The sequence below is a fragment of the Thermobia domestica genome, chromosome 4, assembly GCF_964235325.1.
Source record: "Thermobia domestica chromosome 4, izTheDome1.hap1.1, whole genome shotgun sequence".
In the NCBI taxonomy this organism is placed as follows: Eukaryota; Metazoa; Arthropoda; class Insecta; order Zygentoma; family Lepismatidae; genus Thermobia; species Thermobia domestica.
Window position 1 is genome coordinate 36828542 of NC_137457.1, and position 21716 is coordinate 36850257.

The 21716-nt window shown below is 34.3% G+C and overlaps 1 long non-coding RNA gene across 1 annotated transcript in view; it reads right to left on the reverse strand.

Annotated features, from left to right (window-relative positions):
- The window catches only part of LOC145683292 (uncharacterized), a 211844-nt gene extending 191141 nt beyond the window's left edge, over positions 1-20703 (reverse strand). The window contains exon 1 of the long non-coding RNA XR_014131004.1: positions 20622-20703. This is a non-coding gene — a long non-coding RNA (uncharacterized LOC145683292). The remainder of the gene's footprint in view (positions 1-20621) is intronic.
- Between the last annotated feature and the right edge of the window lie 1013 nt (positions 20704-21716).

Genomic DNA, 21716 nt, shown 5'->3' on the forward strand with positions numbered 1-21716 from the left:
CATCACTTTGAAAGTCACCTGAATGTTGTTACTCACGACACTCAACACACTTACCACCTTCACCACGCTCACACCATAGAGCCGAGATTTAATATTTCCTCTATCGAAATTCGACTTAACGTATGTTACTTTATAACCGTTTGCTCGATACAAGCACACTGCTATTCTACTGAGACTCACAGAATACGTATTCAGCCCTATCATCCCCAGCAACAATCACGAGCTCCAGTCGCTGCATGTCCCTTGCCAACACAGATATCTTACGTGTTTCCAATTACATGTTTCAATTAATGAACAAATCCGTATATTGCTAATTGGTAAACTACGTTTTTGAGCTTTTTATTTGTTAAAGGTTAAAATGAATATTTAGAATATTATTATCTTTAAACTAATGAGTTGTTTCACAAAAGAAGGAAATAAAATAGTGTGAAAGTTGGAACACCGTATGTAGATATGTATGAATCTGTGATTTGCTGGTATACTTGTATGTCTTCAATCTAAGACCATTATAGCATACATCTAAGCATATATTCAAAATGAAATGAAACGAAATTTGTGAGTTTTACGTCCCACGATTATGCCGGTGAGGCTAAAGGAGACGGTGATGATGAGTAATGAATGAAATGGTGGAATGAAGAAAGTGGGAGGAAACGGGAGAACACCGAGAAAACCCACGCACACGGTGTTTGTCCACCATAAAGTTCACTTGGCGGGGGCTGGGATCGAACCCGGGACCCCAAGCACCAGAGGTGAACGCTCTACCACTGAGCCACCGCTGCCCCCAAGCATATATTCAGTCTTAGGCTTGTCAAAATGAATAAACTTTTCTTCCAGACACTGGTCGCAGACCTTTTTATCTGGTGGAACAGAAAGTCGAAATTCGTGTGCATATAGAAACAATAATCGTATCCCGATACGATCATGTGCTGTGTATATGTTTTAGGCTAGGCTCCGTTCCATGCAGATATCACAATCTTTGTTTGTCTTCCCATCGTTCCTTGAAGTATGAGTTTTATACATATGCATACACGTTACTCCAATTGCGATCAACACCTCCCCTGATATCAATACACCTTCTCCTTTACTTATGTCATGTGACAGGAAGGATACAGAGAGTCGACACGACTGCGCAAATGAAAATTCCAAGGCTGTATCTGTACCAACAAGCACTGTGCACATTTACTTGTGTGTTTATTCCCCCGCACATATCACCACCTCTTTCTACTTACCTTAGTTTCTATATCCCGTATACAGGGCAGTACCAATAGATGCTTTATGCGCCGTACGTTTTTTTATTAAAGTGTGAGACCATAAGGAGGCAGCTAATTCGGAAGAGCATACACACGGTATACACACATTCTCGTATTTTTCTATAATTGTTGGGATCTTTCCAAAAATTCGGCCAGGAGGCCTAGGTGGTTTCAACGAAGTTCCTGCAGGCTTAAAAACTGATGGTACCGGAAAATGGCCAAAATAAAATTGCAGTTCCAATTTTGTGGAAATAACAACCATGCACAGAAACATTACAATTCCGATTCGGACTACTGTTCCAGTTCCGGTTTCGATAACACACAGGAGCAGCACGAGTATGACATTGACGGCGGTGTTTTTGCGTTTTTATATGACTATGGTGTATAGTGAAGTTATTACCTTACAGTTTATGTCGGGTACGCCCTTTTGTAACAATTTTAACCAATTTGAATGAAATTCAGTGTATTGGGGTTTCCGAACATGCTGATTACAAATATCATATATATGTTTTTGACCTAGGTCTTACAGTTATGTGGGATACGCACTTTGTATGGCAATTTTAACCGATTCGGATGAAACTCGGTATATATGTGTTTACGAACATGCTGATTACAAATATCATATTTAGTTTTACTTCAGCCAAGTGGTTTATGTGAGATACGCCCTTTTTATGACAATTTCAGCCGATTTGTATTAATCTTCGTAAATAGGGATTTTCGAACATGCTGATTCCGACTGCCATCAATTTTTCTAGCTCTTATAGTTTATATGGGATGCGCCCTTTAAAGGACAATTTAAACGATTGGAATAAAACTCGACATATAGAGTTTTTCAGACATGCTGATTACGAATACTATATTATTTTACCGAGGCCTTACGGTTTATGTGGGATACACCCTTTTTATGACAATTTTAAACGATTTGGATGGAACTCGGTAAGTAGGTGTTTTTGGACATGTTAAATACGAATATAGTCTTCGCTTTTATCTAGGCCTTAGAGTAAAACTACGGTTTCTCAGTGGTTCGCTCTCACTTCGAATGTATTTTTCAGCTTATCCGGCATTTGGTGGGACGTAAAATTTAAAGATTGCATTTCGTCTCTCTCTCACACACACACTGACGCATGGTTTACGGAACACTTGCTGACGAATGCGCGCTTTCAGTTTATTAGAAATTACACGAGTGCGCAGAAAAATTGCAGTTCCAACTCCCAGTTACGATTCCAGTTGAACACAGTAGCATCAGCCGCTTGACAACATGCAGAAACCTATGGTATATTTCGCAACTATAGAGAGGAATACAATGAACATATATTCCAACTGCAAATCTATAAAAGCTGTGACAGCATGCAGAAATGCAGAAGCAGCGCACAAATAACATAAAAAGTCAATTCGTTTTAGTCATTCTCTTCTACGACTAAAAGAACGAAGCGGAGATTAAAACACACACACACACACACAATTTGTATTCCAGTGATGCCAAACAACAAAGCTATATCCTCAATTTGTTACACTGACAGACGATATTCATTTACACTAGATTCGAAATTTTTTTTAAAAAATCAAAACATTCTTCTACAATAATGGCAAATTGCACATTAATCGTAAAGCATATTTATCTCCTTCCCGTATGTCCCTGTTAAATATATCTTCCGTAAATTATTTGTTTTTGGAAGGGTGGCTGTAGCCCAATATCAGTCACTGGCACATGCAAGGAGCATTAGAATATTAGTTCTGTGACATCGTGAATAATCTGACACACATCGGATTTTCCAAAATAAAATTTGAAAGTTTTATAAAGATCCAATAACTTATGCTTCACCCCCTGTGCCCCCCTAAGCCAGTACATTAACGAAATAATATTCCAGCTATGAAAAGCACATACTCTTTTGCTTCATTGACGCAAAATTTCACATTAATTGACAAAAAAATACCTTCTTCTCGTATGTCCCTACTAAGGACATTTATCGTCCTTTTTTATTTTTCAAAGGAGACTATAGCCCTACATAAGACACTGCCCACGCACGGAGCATTAGAATATTAATTCAGTGATATTTGCGAAAAATCTGAAGCTCACTGGCATTTCGGGAACAAATTTTGAACTTTTATAAATATCCATCATCTAATGCTTTGCTCCCTGTGCCCCCTAAGGCGCTGCGTTACCAAAATAGCATTCCAGATTTCAAAAACGCATACTCCTTTGCTAAAATGACGCCAAAGTTCACAATAAAAAAATAAAAAATAAATTCTTATCGTATGTCCCTACTCAGGATATATATTGTGATTTTCTTATTTTTGAAAGAGGGTTCTAGCCCCATTATCAGTCACTTTTACATGTAAAAAGCATTGAGGCGTTAATTCTGTGACATTCGTGACTAATGTGATGTTTACTGGCACTCCGAAAATAAATTTTGGGAATTTGGTAACACATCACCTACCTTTTTTCGCCCCTTGGCCCCCAAAAGGAGGGCCTTCCCAAATTAAAGTTTGAGACGGCTTTACTAGCTTTGTGAATGTGTATTTTTGCATTTTGTAACAAGTACATCTCATTTGCTCCAAAATCTTTAAGAATAACTATTTGAGAAAACTGCTCCCAAAATTAAACATTGAATCTCCCATAAGGAAAATGAACTTTTGTGTTACACCCCTAAAAGCAGGGCCGGATTTAGCATTTTGGCGCCCCTAGGCCCAATAATTTTTTCCGCCCCCTAGTCTGGTAAAGTTACTTTCCTAAAAACCCTTTATTAAAAAAATATATCAGACCTATATGTTAATTGCTTAAACACCAATCCACGATGCAATTTTATCATTGCAAGTTTTTTGAGGAATTTACTTGGTTCTGGGCTTAACAAAATACCGTTAATGTATTAACAAAAGATTGGTGAACTTTACCAACAATTATTTGTTCCAATGAACTTCAAAATCAGAATGCTTTATTAGCTTGATTTTTTTAAATAATTCAAAAAATATGTTAAGTTATGTCTATTTATTTTTATTTCTAGATATTTTTTATTTTTTTCTCTCAGCCGTGCGCCCCCTGGGAGCTTGCGCCCATAGGCGCGGGCCTAGGGGGCCTATCGGGAAATCCGGCCCTGCCAAAAGGGGCGCTAAACTGCAATTTTCTCCTATTACATTTAGAAAATCGAAAAATGTAGAAATTTCGCAATAAGAGTGCCAAATGTTATATTAATAGTGTGAAAACTTCATCTTCTCCCAGTTCTGTAGAAAATTACACGAGTTATGGAACAGTATGTATGTATGTATGTGTGTGTGTGTGTGTGTGTGCGTTTGTGTGTGTTTGTGTGTGTGTGTGCTGTGTGTGTGTGCGTGCGTTCCTACTTACATTTGGTATGATTTAAGTTGTTTCAACCGTAAATCGTACACATTGGATTTCGAAAGGAGTACAATTTGGAAAGGAGTGTTGCTTGGGTAATTTTCCTAGCACACCAATTGGTATCAGAAGGGAGCAACATATAAAAGCGATGGAAAACTTTCGATACTAGAGTGGAATGCATTGTTTTCGGGGTCGCGTAAATCTGTGCTGTTACAACCATATAAGCTATTATTTGCACTCAGTTGTGTCGATTTGTGACCGTAAAATATCGAAATCGACCAATGTAACATGGATTCATAAATTTCTATTATAGTTAAGATAATTGTTATCAGTTTGATGCATTTTTTCGAATTCGTTTTATTATTTTCAGCGTGTAAACATAAAAGAAGTACTACTAGTACCATTTTAAATTGTTGGGTATTTGTCCGACTATGTGGGAGTTTTGTTCATTTTTGTAATAGTTTTATCCATTTATGTGGTGATTGTGACCGTTATTATGTGTTGGAGTGTTGTCCATTTCTGTGGAAGTTACGACCGTTGAGGGTTATGACATCTTACCTGTGAGGGAGTTTTGGCTATGGAAGTTATGATCGTTAGTGGATTTAGGAGATTTGTCCATTTGTGTGCGGATTATGACCGTTTGTATTTGCGTTTTGACATTTTCTGAGTGTGGGGGTTTTGGTTTTCGGAGGCGAGACCTGTTCGCCCACAAGTATCGACCAGGTATGCCTAGTTACGGGCAGCGGGAATACTCTCGGGTTTTTCCCCTGGCATATAAATTTCCGGGAAGGAATTTATTTCGATTTCTTTACTTTGTCTTCCAAATTATAAGATCCATGTGACTAATTGCTTTATTTTCATTTATTATGATTTACTTGTAGGTTTTAAATAAATAATTTGGAGGTTAAAAAAAACTAAATTCGTTGCTTGTACTTTATATAACTAATAATGATCTTCTAAGTTGTATGTCCATTTGTACTAAAAAGTAGCAAAGTACTAACTTACAAATGTTGAAAAGGAACTACTTTTTAAAGTAATGTAGAAATTATGTAGAAATAGATATGAAATAGGTACTATTAATACACCAGAACCACTGTTTGAAATAGACCTTGGCGTGTCTCTTGTTGCTGACTCGAATGTCTGAAAAAAACTCAGATATCCCTTACATGTGAAATACACCATAAAATTTTGAGAAATTGGTAGGAATAAAGGTTGTGTGTGGCAGTGTGTGTGCAAAATTATAAAGATATATCAGTGCCTTGGAAATATTGTGAATATAAATATGTATTCGCAAATGTTGATTAATTTTGAGACATGTGTCTTCTGGCAGTTAACCAACTTAATTTTTTATAACATTTAAAAATTTAACATGTTTATATCAGTAGTAGGGTCAAGTTTAGAAAATCCAGTTAATATAAATTTATACTTTTTATTGGTTATGTATGTGTACTAAGTATACCATTTTTCACACATGTTTACTTCAATAGAACATATTGTAAGTAAATTTACATTTATGCGTACTCTCTAAATATAATAAAGTGTTAATAAAATAACACAATACCGTTTAGAATATACATTTAGAAGACTCCTATGGGGACAACAGTAATACTGTGATATGAAAGCGATATTTAACTTTGAAATCATAATATAGTAATAGAATGCAATTTTCTTTGTGGACTCATGTCCAAAATGATTGGCTCATATCTATAACTGTTTTCTTGTAAAAATATAATTCGATAATGATTTTGCAGGGTACTTTTAATACTGATAGTATGTGTATAATCAGAAAATGTATATTTGTGATGAATTTCATAAGAAAAAAATATAAATACGAAAATTAGAATGAGTAAAACAAAATGTTGCTAATGTTCAAGAAAGTTTTATTTTCATTTTATTGTTCTTATTTACTGCTCTTTTTACATTAAATTTTCCACGTACATGTTTTCGCCGATTATACACATACTAACATTATAAGAAATACCGGGCGAATTCGTTATCAGATTATATTTCTATAACAAAATATTTATAGACATTCGACAATAATCTTGGACGTGAGTGTACATAAACTCCCGGAAAATTCCCATTGTGGGGAATTTTCCCGTGAATATTCCCGAAAGATATCTTCCTGGGAATTTACCCATCATAATGTATGCTAAAATGGGCCGTTGTACTTCCTGATATGTTGACAAAGGATTACGGCTTGTTTTTCATCCCTAAGCACATTTTTAAACACTTAACACAGCAGAAATGATAGTCAGAGAATATAAACACATATACCAACCTATTATTTTAGTATAACAAAAATTATATAAGAATCTAATAAAATATTATGAGCACCTTTCATCCGTTTACATTCAAAAATTGAGCATAATAACAGTAAAAGGAATTAAGCGCATTTCCCTACTCGATATTATGAAATGGTACAAGAATATCTTTACCAATGTTTCGCAAAAGCACGAGCATAATTTCAACCCCATGTTACCAACATAAACTTAGGCAAGTGCACGAGCACGTTTTCAACCACTATTTAAAGGCAAGGAATTTGTACAGGCTAAGAAAACTGTCTTAAATAACCCTATTAATAATAATAGAAATTACTAAAACATTTCGTCAACCAATTTTTACCATAGCAGAGTTTACACTATAACTATAGATTTGTGGTTAAGTTTTTATGAAGGAGTACAACACGTTTTCAACTCCTAAATGACATAGTACCAATTATGTTAAATGCAGACTCTGTTACGAAAGGATAAACCACACATTTTAACGCTTATTTTGCATAGCAGATTGCTTTATTTTATTACAATATTTTTCGAATATTTATCATAGCAGAAATTATACATCCATTATAAAATATAATAATCTGATTTTTAAACCTTACAAAATAGATTTACTCTGTATAAAATACATTCTAAGGGCCCTATTTTGGATACGCTTTATATAGATTATTAAATATGTGTAATTAGAAATTCATAGAACAAACGTATTCAGTATGAAGGTACTGAGTTAGTTACTTAAAGTTTGAATTTGAAAAGATCACACTAAACTAAATGAAACTACAAAGTTTAATATTGCTCTTCTTCACCTATTTAAATGGTACATTTTCTTTTCATTATATGTATAAAAAGATATGATACTGGTAAACAATTTTAAGCTAGTTAAATTTTGATATTAAAATTTGGAATACAAAATTGATACGCAAATTTTGTAATGACTCTTCCTCTCTAATTCGAATAGTACATTTGTCCTCTATGCTACTGACATATCAGACAATTGTAAAAAATTCTGTGTTAGTTAAAATACAAAATTGAAGATTTAGCAGCGCAAGTGAATAAGCAATTCAAATTTTAGATGATCATCCTTCGTTTCTTAAATTGGTAAAATATGTCTTCGGAGTAGAAAAATACAGAATTATGAGCTAATTAAATTTCAAATTAGAAACTGTCGCAATACAGGCAATTGAAGTGTTAAAAATTTAAAATATTTAAAATGAATTTAATTTTTTTTGTACAAATTGAAAATTTTTGAACATTCTGAAATGACCCCTCTTGGTTTATTTGAGTGATATATTATTTTGTCTGGTAGGACAAAAATGTACGAACTAGTACGAAGTTCCAAGATGCTGCAAAGAAACTAAATGTGTCAATATCAAAGGAACTTGGAACTAGTAGATTTAGTGGTAATGTTAATGCTTGTAATTGTGTAAGGTACAAAAATATTTAAAAAATCAAGATATTAAATAAGTAAGGCCCTTTTTAGACGTTATGATAAATCATCAAGGGTAGAGATAAATTTAAGAAATAATCGTGTCTAAATTAGTTTATCTCATAATATCTCTCCTGCATATGATACGGTGCGATAAGTTTGACATGTTCAACTTATCGCATGCAAGCCAGGTATAGCCCCCCGTAGAGAAACAAAGGAATGAATAGGTCACCTCTTCCAACCCTTCTTGACTGCCAGTTTCTTGGAAGGAAAGCGGGAAATATCTGGTTAAAAACAGGTTTTGTTAAGAATTTGTTTATACCTGTCGCCCAGTGGTTTGTTCTGTTGACAAAAAGGAAAGAAATATCTTTTCCCCAGTTTCTGTTCATGAAATGCGAGGAGCCTTCCAAACTACGAAAGCTACAACAAACTAACCGGTTCAATTTGGTTTGCTTTGATATCTGAAGTTTAACCTCGGCTAAAGCAAAGGTAGATCCATTGTTTAAAATGAGATAAAACCGACTAACACCGGGAATTGAAACCTGTACCACATTCATCAGAAGCGACGCTTCCTTGATTGAAACCCTTTTCATGTCTTCGAAACAACTCATTATAACCGACCAGAGATGGCCAACACATCAACCATAGTCTCTACGAGCCTACCGGCAATCGTGAGAGGTAGCCCGCGGTGGTCTGTGTCACACTATCTGTATCAATCAGTCTCGATGGACTGTTTTCTAGTTTCTGATAACGAATGAACGTTTCTGAGAAAATAAAAATGAATTAATTAGTTTTTTTAAAAAATATTTAATTAATCTTAATTTTATTGTTCGTATTTACTTGTTCTTTACTGTCCATCACGTCCTCATTATTAATCTATATTTTGATTAGTAGATCACTAGAGATTTCAGAAATGAGAAGTAGACCTCAAACCTAAGAAAGCCTAGCCACCCCTGTTGTAAACCTATTCAATATTTTCAGTTCTTACTCTGGTTTGTCAATCAAGCGCTTTAGTGCTTATCTCATGTTATTATAATCAATTTCGAATTCCAAAATTGTATATAGATACTTCATAATTAAAATTTCGAATTTTGAATTTATTCTATAGTTATTTCATACTTACTTTACTTCTATATAAATTGTATCTTAATTTAAAATATCGTATTAAAATATTTGGACAAAAAGTCACCGCGTTAACCTGTAATCGTTATTTACGTCCTGGTTCGGAGTAATTTTTTATTTCTCATATCTTCCCCGTTTCTTAGTTGTGATCCCCAGTTACGCCATGACATATACGACTACTGCCCATGCCTACAGTTTCCACTCACGATGACTGGGGGCATGGCAAATGAAAATGTAAGCAACGTAATGTTTGTTGTTAAGCTAAACGTATAAAGAAAATTTAATATTAAATAGAAGACAAATTATAAAATCACTTTCCGATAAAAGAAATATAATATTATTATATTAGCACAAATATTACATGCATTCACACTTCCAATATGCACAATTAACAATTTAGTACTAACAACACTATGGTGGCGTGGCTTTAATAATGAATAAAGTGGTGGCTTAAAATGTTAGTAGACTCACGTGTGTCTTCGGCTAGCCTGTTGATGCTGCGTCTTTGATGACCTGTACTCGAGCATATGCACTACTTCTGAAACTGAAGTTCCAAGGTTGAGTCCGAATCGTGTCTTCTCCACTAATTATTCCGAATGACGCTATGCGTGTTTTGTCAACTTTATGACCTCAATCAAATTGTGTTTTAAAGCTCCGCTTACATTCACAATAATAAAGGATATTCCACTTGATTAGTGATATGACAATGTTTTCGTAAATACCTATTACGTTTAACTTTCAACACTAATGTATGAATTATTAAACTGATAGTTCAGGCCTCTTCATCACAAACGAGCTACAACTCAAAACGAACGGGCTACATTCTAAGCAGCAAGGTACGCTGCTCTTCGGAGGAGGGCGCGCTACGACGCGAAAACTGGGAGTAAGAAGACTCCCTCAAACTGTCCACTGCAGACTGACTGCCCTTTTGAATTCACTATCATATACATGTTTTCGGGTGTGGAGCTCTCTGGTGATGACGTATAATAACAAACTCACACTCTTTGGCTGAAAAAGTGCGGACATTTTAAATAATCAAATCAGCGTTGAGCAATGACAAGAAGTAAAGTGTTTTTGCGACTTTCCCGATCTTCCGGAGTTAGAGAACGTTCACAAAGGAAATCACTGTCTCTGCAACGTATGCCCATATATGGTTACAAAATCTTGTTCGGGTTCACCAACACAGACGAAGAGACGTACCAAAGCGATGACAAAAGAGTTTCTAGAACATTTGGATTTATACGAGGGTTGGTTAATAAAGTTCAGAATAAATCTATTTTCTCAATGTTTCTTTTAAATCGCAAAAAATGAGCTGCAGGACGGTGACAAACCATTATGTTAGTCGAGTTAATCTTCTCCCTAGAACTTCTAAGATTATATGTAATAACATACACACATACACACACACACACACACACATATATATATATATATATATATATATATATATATATATATATATATATATATATAATTAAATGTGCGCATACAATAAATTAGAAATTTTATAATGTAAAATTCAATTAAATAGCAATGCATTTGTAATTATAAACCCAGCATTATATCCATCTGCCATTTCATCCTCTGTCAACATGTCCACTAGCCACTTCCTCCATTAGTTTGGTCTGAAATATTTCCTGCTCTTTTGACCACTTTCAATAATATGTTCTGTTATTTACTGTGTAAATGATAAGAAGTGACCTAGAAGAGGCCCTTATATGGTATGGTAAAATTAAAAAACACTGAGGAATGATTTGAAAGAGGGTTACCCAAGAGGGAATGTTCTGCAGAAATGTTGAAAGATCTTTATCAAACATTGGATTGACTGACAACGCTTGCAAACAATAGTTATCATGATTTTATATATTTTTGATTCCCCAGATAATACAGATAATTCAAATTAAACAGAGTTGTTAGATTAATTTTCCATCTAGTATAAAATAACCTATGAATAAAAATCTATTGCCATTGCTTATAGCCTACCTAATTTGCAAATATATTACAGTACAGTGTTTTCTAGACGACCCCCCAAAGTTGTAGAATTCCTCCAAAGATTTTTGAAAATACCTGCAACAAAAGTTAAAAAGTCATGAATATCCTCTAGAGTGTTAGATTCTCCTCAAAATTAACAAAATTAGACAAAACACTGCTGATGGTTATTTTACAACTTTATTTCACAACGTTTGAAGCTTTACATAGTTCATAGTTCATAGAAATGAATAGTCATAGTTCATTTCTATGCTAAAAGTTAATGTTCTAATTTGCAGTTATTCATTGAGAACCTAATACTGCAAAATTCTAAACTTCGGAAATGAAAAAGCAAGCAAACTGTTTTGTTTTAAATATATTATATCTATATCTATCTACATTATAAATTACAAGATTATTAATCTAATTAATGCGCTTATCGTAGTTCCAGTACTTGGTTGCAGGGGCGTAAATAAGGGCCCCGCGGACCCTGCAGTGTGGGGGCCCCACACCAGCACGGAGCACAAAATTGTAAAGTGGGACGTAGAGAAGGGGTCCCACTCCACGCTGTCTGCGGGAGAGCCCAAGCTTTTAGTTACGCCACTGTTCGGTTGTGCCATTTGTTTGTATGGCTGGAGAAATCAAATTTATGTCATGATAAATTTGATTTCCACTCCTGATTTCGGAGAGTCGCTTGAGTAATCAATCACATTGATATTAAGATCAATGTACTAAATACTATGAGGTCATTTCGGAAAAGGACTGCCGTTTGATATCAATGGCACACACTCGCAGATACAAAATGTTTATTAGACACATGGGAAAAATATCACATTACATTACTTTTCAACATATTCACCATTCAAATTGAGGCACTTGTCATAACGATTTATAAGGTTTGAATTTCTTCTTAAAAAAAAGCGACACAACGTTCTTTCACAGCGTGAAGCTTAGGGTTATTACCATATAAATAGTAAATGACTTGTGTGTCTTATTCCGTAGCTCATTGGATCCGTACAAAATTCCCATTCCCGCGACCGGTATTCGAGTCTCTTTTTACTACTTTTTTTTATTTTTATTTTTTCATCAATCAGATAGGACTCCAGTAAAGAGGAAATATTGTTACAGTAGAAGGTGTGATTCGATATTCTACTAGTATTTATTTATATATTTATTGTCAAGCGAACAAAATGAAGTAGAATTTTACAAGCATAAAACTGTTCTAGATTTTCCTATTATTAAAAACTATGAATAAGTTTACAGCTCAAAAATAAATTGAATTCTCTTCAATTGTAGTCCATAATTAGCTATGGTCAAGAAGATGGATTTAAGTTGTTTTGTGTGTGGTCAGCACATTGGCTTCCATCATCTTTAATTCGGGAACTAAATATAACTAATGTTATTTTTCGTTTAGAAATAAGTCACCTTTAGCTTTTAAGAAAACAAAGAGCATAGTGCAAAATGTCACTATGGCATTACATTTCGTTATATAAAGAAATGAAAAAATAATACATTTATATTTGAAAATGTCGAAAATAATTTGACAAATATTATGAGAAATTCCATAATAGAATTAAGCAATGAAATAAACTGCAATTAAATGCAGGGTATATGAAGTTAGCAAAAATATTTGCCTCTATATGCTGAAATACAAATTTCTTGAATAGATAGGGAAACTTCACTTTAAAATATACACAGGGGTGTAGCCAGCAGGTTAGTGTAGCGGGGGCGTCGTTCTTGAGGGGGGGCAGCTACAATGTACAAAGCCAAAAAAGTGTTGCTGCTAGTGTTTTTGAGGTCTGAAAGAAAAGAAAATTTTGGTTTTCTAGTGGAAAACTAAAAACTCTATTTTAGCTTATTATTATTATTATTATTATTATTATTATTATTATTATTATTATTATTATTATTATTATTATTATTATCCATAAATTATATTCAAGATACTTTTTATTATGCTTAATCAAGAACTACTGCCCGGGACCAAACGCTATACTTTTGTGCATAACTATAAAGGTAACCAAGAAAGTTCTGTCCCTTTTCGTGGAAGTCTGTGTTCAATTGGACCGCACACCGTGATTTGAATGCGAGTGGAGATAAGGCGAACGTCAGCTGTTGGTGTGGGTATATCCAACATACTACCTGGTTGTGGCAATTCAGACACACCGTGAACTTGCGTAAAGACAGAGGGAACATGGTACATCCACAGAGCGTCATAAGAGCATGTATGCTGAACGAGTTCAAATGGAGGTCAAACGCCGCTGTAGCGGGACAGACGATATGCCAGGCCTTTGGTGATTGTGTCGTGACGACGCGGACATTGCAGCGATGGTTTAACAAGTTTAAGGACGATGACAAAACAGCCGAAAACACCACGTGCCAGAAGACCAACACATGTACAAAAGGAACTGGGACTACAATTCAGTGTGTGGAGAAACCATTCGGCAGCACATCCATCAACTTGTGAAGCACTACAAGTTGGGTCAATGGGTCTCACATATTTTGACTCCGGGCCAGAAGGCAACGCGGCAGTCGCCTGTGTTTATTTTCTGTTTCGGAGCCATTTCTGGACAGGGCGTTGACATGTGATAAAAAGTGTGTCCTATACGAAGTTCCATGGTGCCGTCATCATTGGTTAGCATCCCATGAACCGATTTCAAAACAGCCGAAACCAGCACTGTACCATAAGAAGGTCCTTCTGTGTGTTTGGTTCATCGTACATCGGAAACTGCTACCAGCTAGTCAGAATATCAATGCAACTCTGTAGTGTCAGCAGTTGAGCTGTGCTCAAGAAAAAACTCAAAACTCTGGAGCCATCACTTCTGAATTGCAAATGGGTCCTCGTTTACGGGAGAACGCTAAGTCCCACGTGGCTAGGATGACTCAGGACACCATTTTCTGCCTTGGATGGGAAACAATATTGCAACTACTATATTTCCCCGGATATTGCACCGTCCGATTATTACATGTTCCATTCTTTGAACAATCACCTTAGAGGACGTCAATCCCTAGTAAAAGTCCAAAATGCACCTGATACTTTCTTCATTTCACGGCCCACCACGTTCTACCGCGATGGATTCCCTGGCCTTCCAGAACGTTTTCAGAAGGTCTTCGATGCTGATGGGGACTATTTTTGATCTTCCAGGTTAGGTGACATATCAATGTTCGAAGGTGGTGGGAGAAAGAGCAACAAAACTTTTCTTGGTTGCCTTTATATTTAAATTTAAGACCTTGTATACAGAACCTATCTACACAAGATTGATTTTCTTTGAAATTTCACTTAATTTCTTTACAGTTTCCTGACAAAAATATTTATTATTCGTGACAAAAAAAAACATAATTATTTTATTACACTGAATAGAAATAAAAGAGAACGAATGGAATCCAAATTGAATAAAACCATTGTTTCTCGCCAAATTTTCCATCCTCTTATGTCTTTTAAAACACTTGTTAAAGCATATAAAATTATACAGTATTTACAAATAAGTTTAATACCTTTGTTTTACGGCTTTTTTGTAGTACCTTGTTAAAACGTTTGTCTTCAAACTGTCAAATATAAATCGCAGTAAATTGTGTAATCTGCTGTCACGAAAAAAAAAAGTATCTTATTTTTCGATCGTAATAAGGAAGAGATACTATACTATTTTTCGATCGGTATGGAAAAAAACAATATTTCTCCTTACTATGTTACCATAAATTATTAATTGTCAATGAACTTTGTTACTTTTAAATGAATGAAGAGAGAGAATTTTACTATGATTTTTTAAAAGCTGGTCATTTGGGGGCCAGGAAACCATTTGGGGGGGCGGCCCCGGTTGGCCCCCCCTTGGCTACACCCCTGAATATACACCATGAATTTGATTCTCGATAGAATCTGAAATATGTAAAGATCATGGGACCATTTATCATAGGATCGTGGTTTATACCTCATTTTCTTCAGAGTAAAGCATCCTTTCCAACGGCACCACTCCTTTGTCCGTATTATATACCAGAAACTGGAAAATCGAAGAAAACCGGGAGATTTTACGATTTTTCGAAATTTTTGCGTCCCTTTGATCCGGGCATGGGTTCACGTAGGGATATGATTTTTTTAAATAAAATACGAGTTATGCACACAGTACGTGTGCAAAATTTAAATTATATATTTAATTTACTGCATCGTTACTATTTGGCCTGGAGTCATGGCTCAAACGCCATTTTCTTCAGTATAACGAAACCTTTCCAACGGTACCACTCATATGCCCGTATCATACACCTGAACCGGAAAATTCGAGAAAACCCGGATTTTTTAAAAGAATCCCCACGAAACACTTCACCACTTTGGCCAGTGGCGGATCTAGCCCGGGGCCGGGAGACCTAGGTCCAGGATTCTCTGAGGGGGTGCACCAATAACTACCAGTACATTTGAATTAAATTTGAGTTTTTTAAAAATACTTTAGGCATCTGTGATGTGAATGAGAAATACCTTTGGATATGCTAAGTGTCTGGTCTCGATGAATTCTTTTCCTTCGAGCTTCAGAAAATTGACTTAAACTATTTATTTTGCAAAACTCACTGCCAGCTTCTCACTTTAGATAGTGTATATTTACAACGAAATAAGATGACATTTTTGAGTTTTAAGTCCCACGGTTATGCCGGCTAGGCTAAAGGAGACGGTGAGAATGAGAAATGAATGAAATGGTGGAATAAAGAAAGTGGGTGGCACACGGTGTTTGTCCACCACAAAGTTCACTTGCCGAGAGCAGGGTTTGAACTCGGAACCCCATGCAGTATAGGTGAACACTCTACCACTGAGCCACCGCGGCCGATATATTTACAACGAAGCGGGGGTGCACGTGCACCTTTGCACCCCTCTAAATCCAGCCCTGCCTAGGACCCCAGTTTTTTGAGTGAAAAAAATATTTATTATTTATATATGTTTGAAAGTTTATACTAAAGTCATATTATATAAAGTCATATACTAAAGTCGTTACTAATTGCCCTAGAGTCATGGCTCAAACACTATTTTCTTCAATATAACAGGCCCTTTCCAATGGTATGACTCACATGTGCGTATCGTATACCTAAAGAAGAAAAAATGGGAAAAATTGGAAATTTAAAAAAAAGAAAAAAATAACCTTCTTGGAATAGTTGCGACCCTCAGGCTCGGGCCCGAGTACACATAGGGATTTTAAAAAAATGAGAAATACTCAAAGGTGCACACAATCCGTATGCAAGGTTTCAATCTGGTATGTTGGAAACTAAAGGTTTGAAAAAGTTTTGAAATTTCCTTAAGGATAAGTCACTTCCCTCCGTCCCCACTTGGCGTCACCAAGTTGACCATCTGGTGTCACCAAGTTGACCATCTAAATACCTGTTATAGAACCTAAATAAGCGGTCAAAGACAACACTTACGTCATAGTATCTAAAGATGTTTTTTTCTGAAATAATTCGCATAACCTCCCAAAGATGTCAGAATCTATTGACCTCTGCGAGAGATATCTCTGAACGATATCGCCGTGTGTGAATAGAAACTATCTCTCTTGCATATGATAAAAAAATCTCTACCCCTGATGATTTATCATCAAATCTAAATGCCGCCTAAAAGGAAGAAAATTTAGAAGGAAATAAAGGAAAGAAATTTTTAAATTTAATGGTTGAACTACTTGCTTCTACATAGATCTACTTCACGAACATGGGATAAAAAGAGTCTTGAAAGAGGATGAAAAAAGAGAGAAATATACACTGACATAGAAACTTTAAAGAAGAAATTCCCGGTATGTTAAATAGGGTTTGACAAATTTATCTTGTCCATAAGAGTTGACTTGAGATCTCAGCTTTTTTCATATCAAATCTATGCGGTCCTTACAATGAAACAGCAAACAAAATTTTAACATGTTGTAACAAGTAAATATTTAACCTTTTACCTCGAGGTTCACAACTTTTGGTGTATATAGTAGTCAATGTAACATTGCTAAGTTAGAAAATATAATATAATATATCGTAACAATTTCGAGTTATACAAGGTTAGATATTTGATCTTTCACAATTTCTGCCGTATATAATACTCAATGACAATTTCTTTGTCTGGATACAGAATTTTAATATGTATATAGTTTTATGGGCTATACATAATTAAATATTTGACCTTTGACATCGAGGTCACAACTTTTGTGTTATATAGTAGTCGATGATATATTGACTAATGTGAAAACATATTTTAAAGTGTTGTACCGTATAGGAAATTGTCACAGTAAAATACTTCACTTTAGACCTCTACACTAAATATATAAACTGAATTTTAATATGTTTCGTCCTTCACAACTGGTTTGATATTTGATTTTTGAGGTCAAGGTTCAATTTAGTTCTTAATTTTAATCTATTGCACAAGTTATGCAGGGTTAAATATTCGTCCTTTGACTTCCGACAAAAACAGTTCATGTCCAAAAGAGGCTCTATAGAATGTAATATAGTCTAAGTTAAATAAATATATATATAACGGGTTTGAGAAAAGAGGCCACAGTCTTTTATAAAGGCTGTATGCTTTTTGTTATCTTAAGTAAAGATTGCAGTACATTATGATAAAATGAACGATAACTATTTATGAATACTATGTTTCTATATAAATTAATCGTAATACAAAAGCTGCGAATCTGGTAAGAATTCCGGAACATTCCTCGGCTAACAGTATAGTCCCTTCTACTCGACCTTGTTTCAAGAGGGTCGTCATCTCATTTTGATGTTAGTACCTATATATTAATAGGCGTATGGTAGTGACTACGTCATATCCACTACGTATTGAAATTATTTGAAAATGTTGAATGAGGTATTTGAAAATGTGTTCTCGTTTTTCATAAAACAATAAGGAATGTTATCACTTTATCTTTCTATGACAGTATCAGTCTTATTCTAAATGGTACAAGAATGTGCGGAATTTTCATCATAGTTACGAATTTACAAGTATATACTGCAGGTTATTTTTAATGGAAAAGCTAAACAGTTCCAATTTGTACTCGAAACACAAACTAATAATAGAAAAGCTAATAAATCGTCGTTAGTTAAACAGTTTGAATCTTATTTGGTTGATTATTCTGGAGTTCAGCGCCCTTTATAGCCTGTAAGCTACATGAAACGAGTTGTATTGCAATTTGAAGTTTTGCTTAATTAGTATTTAACATTCATATATAATTTACCGACGTTCCGTCTACACGCCCCATTTAAAATGTTATTATTAAAACAAACTTATATCTGCGACTGATTCGTTGAATATATATACATATACAATTGAGTTCTTGAATTATAATTATTTAAAGGAAATAGCTATGCACTAAGGATAATATCATTAAAAACTAAAAAGAATAAACGATGTTGTAATCGAAATGACCATATTACGATTAGAAGTCTAGTGGTTAACCTACAAGCTAATATGAGCACTCGTTGAGAGTTAAATCTGTTGGAATATAACTGACTTTCAAAGACAATGGCATTCAACTCCGTTTTATTTTTATTTTTTCTCGATCCAGCATGGATGGATCATTTCATTTGTTCGTTGTACCTGCTTCCATTGTTCTATCAGCTACGAAGATGAAATCAAGAAGAAAGCACATTCTTACCTGTATAGATACCTTAGTTTCGAATTACGTTATAATTATGTATTCAATAAGACTCATGATCTGTTTTTAATATGTGTCTATAGAACTCCTTACAGCGATCTGAAACATTGAATTAACTATGGACTATTTTGCTCAGTCTAATAAACATCCTGCTCTAGTAGGTGGTCTGAATGTAAATTTCCTTGTAACTGATATCGACGATTTACTCAAGCTATTCCTAATTACGTATAATTTAACACGAATGGTCAATGTACCTACAAGAATAACTTATCATAGTCGTAGCGTAATGAATTACTTTATAACAAATATATAAAACAGCACAATTACAGTCATAAAGAGTGGTTTCTCGGATCACGAAGCTCAATTATATCATTTAAATATTTTCATTGTACAAAAAGCTAATCAAAACACACTCGAATGTCAAATTCGCATACCCAAGAATTTTTAATGAATCGAATATCTCCCATTTCAATTTTATACCTAGTCATGAAAGCTCGGATGAAATATACGACAAAAAATCTTTAAAAGAGGCTTCTAACATTTTACATGACACATACACTCGTTACTTCAATTAGGCACTTCCTAGAGAACTTCGCCCAATTTCAATAACAAAGAACAAATCTTGGATAGCTATAAAAATAAAAGTTTCTAGTAAAAACTTCAAATTTATCTAAGGTCTTCAAATTTATCATATAAGAGAGTAGAGTTACCAAGTAACATGACAGGGTACTATATAAGCTATAAAAAGACTTAAATTGGCAAAACCACGATATTACTCATCACGCGTAATAAAATCTGAAAATAAGACCGCCAAATTACGTAGGATAATTAAACATGAAACATACTAAAGAACGAGTAATTGAAGAAAACATTGATATTGAATCAAGTGACAATCTTACTAGTGTTCCATGCATTATTGCCATTCTTTTGAACAATCACTTAATGAATATTCAGAAAACTATAGGTTCAAATAGTCAGCCTCCTTCAGAGCAATTATTGTTTAACAAAAAGTCAGAATAATTCCTTCTAACAAGCAAAACATCAAAGCAAGCAAAAGATCAAGACTGTCTACATCTACAGAACATGAGTTAGAAAAAAATATCCTTCTTTGCTGAGGGATAAACGAGAGTGCTTGGCAACCTTCCACCGCTGGAATGGAAGTTATATTTAACCTCAAGTTCTATCACGAAATGGTGTTTCTTCACTTAGCCCTTCTGACAAAATTATGTGAATTTATCACGTAGGGTAAATATCTTTTCAATAGCACATCTTAGCACATATTTTACAGTATGACATATTTACATTTTAGGATTTCCAACCTTGGGTACTCTAAGGAATATTAGAGTTCTTTTACTAAATTTTGAGAAGCGAAACAATGGTGAGATGACTTTTCTAAAGGGTAAAACGTAAAGAATGTATGGATAAAATCCTAAGAATAAAGTAAACCTAGGCAAAAGTTAAAAGACTAATAGCTAAATTCAGTAAAGCATGTTAATCAAATTTTCCTGATATGGAACAAAGTTTCAGTGGATTATAATTACTATACATAATTTCAACATAAAGTAATCCTAGTGATGACGTAATGGAACTTATAAATATTTTCAATAATATTCAAGTTTTCTACGAAAAGAAATATAAAAATTGCTTTACCAAAATCACGAAACGCTGTAAATTATACACAAAGTTTCTTCCAATCTATGTTCCAACTAAGCAAGTGATGTGTTTCTGTAAGGCATTCAATGGTGTTACAAAAGGAAATTACAAACAAGCTCAGTTCAAACACAAATATTTTGAAAATACGAAACAAAACTTCAATTCAATTCTATTGTTACATATATTGTAATTTACATTTCTCTAATGTAAATTATATTTTGTGATTACTTTGCAAATCTTGTTTAATTAGAAAAAAATATTTGGTAACTCTTCTCTGTAAACGAGAAATCCATAAAACAGAAAATGTTACATTCAGTATTAAGAAAACTTAAAATGCAAATCAAAGATTTAGAAAACAAAAGTCATCCTTGGCATGCTTCTTTTCTCCCAAGAACAAGGATTTAAAACGAGTAGTTCAGTGAATAATTAGGTTTTGGTTGCATTAAGTGAGGTAGTTTTAAAAACTTGATAAACCTGTGTATTACGATAATCTAAATAGCATACTAAATTTGTACCCTAGTCAGATTTCCGCTGGTGCCACAATCTTGGTAAAATGGTACCTAATGCAGAATTCTCTTAAAATAGCGTTATAATGTTTTTGAAAAACTCGACTCCCTTACATTCTAGCTTAAAATAAATAAAAAAATAGATTATTATCGAAAAAAAGAAATTATTAAAATTTGCTGTACATAAGGTTGTTGCTGAATAAACACACACATATAATTATATGCCACCGGAAATTCTCAGTACTGAATTATTTGGTATTAAAGAGATAAATCCAAAACTATCATACACACACATAAAAAAAACAGAAAATTAATGACAACAGTGACGTCTTATGATTGTAAGCGGTATAGAAGGTTACCTGTTATAGTGGCAATTACAACCACCTATTTCCCAAAACAGATTACAAACTTTATTGTAATACGAACAAATTCAATAACAAGAAATACATATGAAATTGAAATAATATTCGACTTCACTTAAATATTTTAAATACATCTCAACAGTAGGTAACAAGTAGTTTTCAGCTCTTTCTTTAAGGTTTTGTTTGACAAAGAACGAAAGGAGTATAAAATCCCCAGACCAAAG